At 58.3% G+C, this 5,860-nt stretch overlaps 1 protein-coding gene across 1 annotated transcript in view; it reads right to left on the bottom strand.

Moving 5' to 3' along the window:
- Positions 1-5,860, bottom strand: part of PPP2R2B (protein phosphatase 2, regulatory subunit B, beta) — a 104,287-nt gene that overhangs the window by 62,260 nt on the left and 36,167 nt on the right. The gene's annotated exons all lie outside the window — the stretch shown is intronic.

Raw genomic sequence — 5,860 nt, 5'->3', positions numbered from 1 at the left:
GTTTTCTGGCTTTTACCCACCAGCTCCAGACAGACCTGGAGCAGCAGCTCCGCTGTCGCTGGGCGCCCCGCAGCCCCGCTCCAGCCCCGCGGCGGCGGACACCGGCGCGGCACTGCCCGGCACGCTCCCTGCGGTACCCGAGCTCTGCGCCAGCCCCGACTGCAGCTGGGCTTTGTGCCTGCTCAGCACATTGGCATAAGCGCTCCCGGTCGCAGCGGCACAGCCGCGATCGGGAGGAGCAGGGAGGCAGCAGCTGCTATTTTTAACCTGCCTGCTCAGCATCCTGCCACATCAACACGCCTCAGCGCTGCGACGTGCGCACGCTGCGGGCCTCACCTCTGCGCCAGCCGGCACACACCTCTCAGTGGTCACGGGAGTCACCACCCCGCACCGGTGGCATTTCCAGCAACGCCAGCAGCTGGGACTTACACTCTCAAAGGATCTCTGCCACGAACCTCTATTCCCACAGCCGACCACCACCAGGCGCCCTGGCAGGGGTACACCCCTGCTCTAACTCCCAGAGCTTAGGGTAGATGATGGTTACCTGCTCTGCCACGGTGTTTGTCATTAAGCCCAACCGCCTACCGGCTTTCCAGGCACAGGATCTCGCCAGCTCTTTGGGAAGGAGGTGTGACGGCTTTGGCAGAGCCTTGCGGGCTCTTGCTCACACACGCGACCACAAGAACCTTGCCCAGGAGCAAGGCCATACTGGGTCAAACCAAAAGCACATCCAGCCCAGTATCCCATCTCCAGCAGACAACAGGAGACGCACACAAACAGGGCAATCACGTAACGTGTTTCCACTAATATTCTTTCACCCTCTAACAACATTCAGCTCAGGGGCCTCCTGAGCCAGAGGTGGTCCCTCTGTGCTCAGTAAACCTTGGCAGCTTTCATGACCTTGTCCAGTCTCTTCTTGCAGATGCTGAAAGACCCCAAGGGTTGACTATCCCGTGGGAGTTTCCCTGAGTCTGCTCCCCTTCACGTGACTGCTGCTCCACTGGACCTTCAAAAGTTTCCCCACTGGAGCTCCCCGTGCCTCTGCCCGGCACGGCCCAAGGGAGACCACAACCCACAGCCCCACACACACACCCCGACGGCTGCAGGACAGAGCGGGAGCACAAAACGCTTCACATCACCTGCCAGCCTCCTCGTAGCTGGCAGCACCAGCACAACAAGGTCACTCTGACCCACAAACATCACCCCGAGTGCCCAACCCAACGAGCCCTCTGATGAGACACCAGTGGTCTACAGAGACCAGGCACCACCGCAGGTGGTGGCTGAGGAGCAAGAAGGTCTGGGGAGGCACAAACCAGAGGAAGGCACAGAGGGAATGGGATGGGAGGGGCACGGCAAAAGCCGCTGTGTCACCCCCGGGGCCTCCACCACCACTTCACCGTGTCCCACAATCCCATTTGGAAACCTGCTGTCCTGTGCCAGCACCCCGAGGCTCGCCGTGTGAGCGCCTGCGGCGTGCCCCAGGGCCTGGGCTCGAGGGAAAGACCGGCAATGGGTTCCGACCTGACGCAGTGGCACCCCAGAGCAGACAGACCACTACAGCAACAGCACTGTGGCACCACCAGGTTTTAAGGCCAGACCGCTCCACGTTGCTGTTGGTGCCTGCTGGGAGCGACCCAGCTTTCCCCAGCATCACAGTGGGAGCAGGTCCCAACCTGGTCCTCGCATGGAGATGGGGAGAGGGACATGCTGAGTCTCATCCCCTGCAGACGGGTGCAAGCCCCGCAGATGCCATCACCACAGATGGGGTGCTCTCACGGCACATCTGCGATGGGTCAGAGTTGCATCATTACCTGGTCCTGGTCCTCTCGGTAATCCCCAGATTACAGAGTCCCCAGGCACATCTATTCTGTCATTAATCTGTGGATTAAAGTATCCCCAAGTCGGCTTTGACGCAGTGCACTACAAACAACTGAGTTCCATCGCTCTCCTCGCAGTGATCCCTGGATTAGACAGAAGGAGACGTGTCCATGGGTCCTTCTGACCCGGCTGGAGCACAGGCTCAGGGAGAGGAAGGGAGGTCTAAACATAGCACATGCATTTAAATAAAAAGCATAAAGGATGGGACTGGGTTTCGCAATCAAAGTACTTATGCGATAAAATAACAACTTCAAGGAGGTTCCCAGATTAACCAAATCCCAATCCAGATGATCCCCAAACAGCAACTCACATCATTTGCAACAACAAAAATACCCAGCAGCTCTCACGCTGAACCCAGCGCAGGAGGAAAACACCTCACTTTGTGCTTTTCTGGGGACTACGCATAGATTTTTTAAAAAGTCACTAAGAGACCTCTTAGCAAACTGACCCAGAACATGAAAAAGCTTTTAGGGAGCACAGCACAACCCAGGCTATGGGCTCGGCACAGCCCCAGGCTTTTTCTGAAACTCTCAGTTCAGGTACTCCCGGGTACCTGAGGGCCCTGCCAAGGTGCCAGCGGGGGGACTCGCCCGGCCACGTCCCTGGCACCGGGGCAGAGGGGGACCAGCATGAGACCTTCCCACAGCACAACGGTGGGGCAGGGGTAAAGGCAGATGGGAATGACTGAGAGAGGAACGGGGGCTACAGCGGGAAGTAACAAGATTAGACTAGGAAAAGGAAATGAAGGCTTAATGACAGATTTCTCAACAGCAAAATCTATTCAGTTTGGGCAACACTCCTTAAGGAGATAAAAGACGTGTTGGGGCATCAGCCAATGCTCCGGAAAAAGTGGCGCACAGGGAGCAGCCGAGCGGTGGCCGGGGAGCAGCTGCAGGGCGTCATGGCCTTTCCGCCCAGTGGCAGCCGGCGCGTCCCCGAGGCCACGCAGCCCCAGTGGGTTCGGCTCTGCGCCCCATGGGGGAGATGCTCCCTTGGTACAGACGGCAGGAGACAGGAACATGCTGCTGGGGGGCTAGGATGGCCACTGTGGGCCCACACCGTGGCCATGGGTCCTCCCAAGGGTCCTCCTCCAACAGCACAACAGCCTGCCCACAGGCCACCACCCCGAGCAGCCTCAGGAGAAGCCACCTCTCCTCCTCCAAGTGCACTGCTGGGAACCGCGGGCGCCAGGGAAGCACCCACGCCTGTATCGCCTACCGCCATCGCCAGGCCTGGGGACATGTGCGCTACGATGCCTACAGCCAAAGCGCACACCCCGAAACGCGCACCCCACCCCGAGACTCCTCCTGGTGCCGCTGCAGGGCAGGAGCCGCCCTCCCCAGAGCAGCACCATGGCACCTGAGGCGCAGGACAGCCATCACGCCCCATCAGATTTTCCTGTGCGTTGTACCAAACCGGTGGGAAGGGACATGTCTCCATGCAAAAGGGTCACCCCGCTGTAGCTGCTGCGGGGCCAAGCTCGGCAGGGTCTCCGTGCGGAGCCCAGGACATCCCGCAGCATCAGAAGGGGGCAGGGACAGAGCCAGATAGGAGAATCCCGTCCCCATCAAGGGGGGACGTGCAAGGTGGCCATGCTCCCGGCCACGCTTGCAGGTGGTGGACGGGCAGCGCCAGCCGGCCCCAAGCCAGCCCTTCCGCCATACCCACCTGCCCCAGGAGGGACCCACAAGGCGCTCAGCACCCCTCCTCTCCCGAAGACCCTGCTCTGCAGTGGAGCGGGTGTCTATGGACATGGAACACCCTTGTTCGTTAGGCGTTGTCCTGCTGGGCTGAGCCGCGACAGCCACCACTCCTGTCCCACCCCAACCCGCTGAGCACACGGGCTCAGTCATGACTGTGGCTCATCAGGGCAGGGAGCACGGGAAGGGGCGTTCATGCCATTTCTCCTTTGTTTGGAGGCATTTACCCAACTATAAGCCACCAGGAGGGCTCAGCCGGGTGGACAGCGATGCTACATAAAAAAGGTCACACCCCCGAGCTTGAAGACTTCAGGAGATGGGTGTTTTGGGGCAAGCTACTGGAAATGGACCAACTTTGGAGGGGGTGAAAGCCCCTTCAACATCTCCAGCAAGCGCATCTGAAAGTGGAAGCCACGCAAACAGTTTGTTTGTATTCAAATAGTCTCAATTTGCCCTACTTTTGACTGGGCACTCAGCAGAATTGTGAATGCATTTATGCAGCAGAACAAGCCAAGCGCGCTTTCTGAACATTCTTCACGGGAGACCTGATGCTCCAGGGCCGTGCGCTGGGGTCTGAGCCAGGGGACAACCTCGCCAGCATCGCCCTGAACCAGCTCACCCGTCGGGGGGACCCTGCGACCACCCCGGGGACAGGCACTGCAGCTCAGCAACTCCCCACTCCTGGCAACTACAGTCCAATTAGCACAATGGCCGCACTTCCTTCATTAGCAGTACTTCTGAGCAGCACGGAGAGCAAGGCATTCAAGTGTGTGCTTTTGAAATACCGTCCTAACCCCGCATTTGCATAAAAATACCGGACCCATTTAAGTGACACCATCACTTCACTAAACCACACTGCCAAACCCCGTTTGTTCCCGCAGCCAACACACCAGAGACACCTTCATTTCCAAAGCAAGCCTTCACCTCCCGGGCAGGCTCTGGAAGGATTTTTCTTTAAGCAGAAGACAGGTTACCAACCACAGCGTTTTAGGCATATGCTGCTTTCACACGTAGAAAAAATAAAACTGCATTATCTTCCCTAATTTTTTTCCACACTAGCAAGATCTACCATTTCAAAGTTCCTTCAGCCTTCCTCTGGCAGAACAACTGCACGGAGAATCACAGCTCCTAAACGGCACGAGGCGCAGGGAGACTCCCAGCTGACACACAGCTCCACACACCTCCTCCTGCCCCACCGCAGCACGGGGACGGCCTGGCTCCGCGGGTCACCTACCGCACCAGTGCTCCCGCCTCTTTCACTTCCACCGAGAGCTTTGCTGCAGCTTTCTAGTGGGCAGCACAACGCTCTTCTGCAAAAGCCACCTTACAGCTGGGGGAAGTTCACCACAGACCACCAGACGGACTGAATCTTACCGCTGAGACCGCGGGCTGGAATACCCACAGACCTCCCGGTGTCCTGTCACCTGCTGAAATCACTGCAGGCTCAGCTCAACCCTCCATCCTTCCCCACCAGGAGAACCCAGTTCTCAGCAGGTCACAACAGAGCAGCCACCTTCCCATTTTTTGTTTGCTGGCTGCTGCAGCTGCCTTTATAGTGCAGCAACAGCGCATTCACCCTTCCGTGGACCACAGCACACGGCAAGGCAAGCCAGGGGACTGGGCAGTATGGAAGCTCAGCCCCGTCCTGGCCACATCACCCTCTGGGACGCACCTCATGCCATCCCTCCCAGCAGAAATGTCCCTCCGCCCCTGTGCTGGCTAACTGGAGGTGAGGAGGCCAGCGTGGCCTCTGCATGTCCCCCTGCCACCCAGCCCCATGGCCCGAGACACGGGGAGAGAGCAGCAGAGCCAGGGATGCACCGGGGCATCACCTCCCCGGCCTCTGGGGGCTGTCAATGCCGAGCGCTTATGTTTCAGCTACATGCGAGCAACACGAACTCGCATATGATCATTTTCTGTGGCTCACCAGGTACCCAAAGCTTTCCATTACCATATTAACCCCGTTAGAGAAACCCTCCATCAGCCACGTGCTGGAGTCATAAAATTCCCAAAGTCTGGTCCTACGCTGGCTTCCTCTAGAGCCTTAAGGAAAATGAAACAGTAAGGGAAAGCCTCTTCAGCTACTAATTAAGCTATTAATAAGCCTCTTCAGACTCTCTGGTGTGGAGTCAAGGTTTTGAAGTTTTGTGCAAGGGGTCGGCGCCACCGGGAGGGATGGGGGAGTGTTTGGCTTTGCTCTACAGCAGCCGCAGCCGCCTCCCGAGGTAAGGGAGCAAAAGGGGGCTGTGACAGAGCTGACACGGAGTCAGGAGCTCCTCAGC

Source organism: Charadrius vociferus, unplaced genomic scaffold, assembly GCF_000708025.1.
Source record: "Charadrius vociferus isolate BGI_N301 unplaced genomic scaffold, ASM70802v2 scaffold53, whole genome shotgun sequence".
Lineage (NCBI taxonomy): Eukaryota > Metazoa > Chordata > Aves > Charadriiformes > Charadriidae > Charadrius > Charadrius vociferus.
The sequence above is the reverse complement of the archived record's forward strand: the minus strand, read 5'-3'. Positions and strand labels throughout refer to the sequence as shown.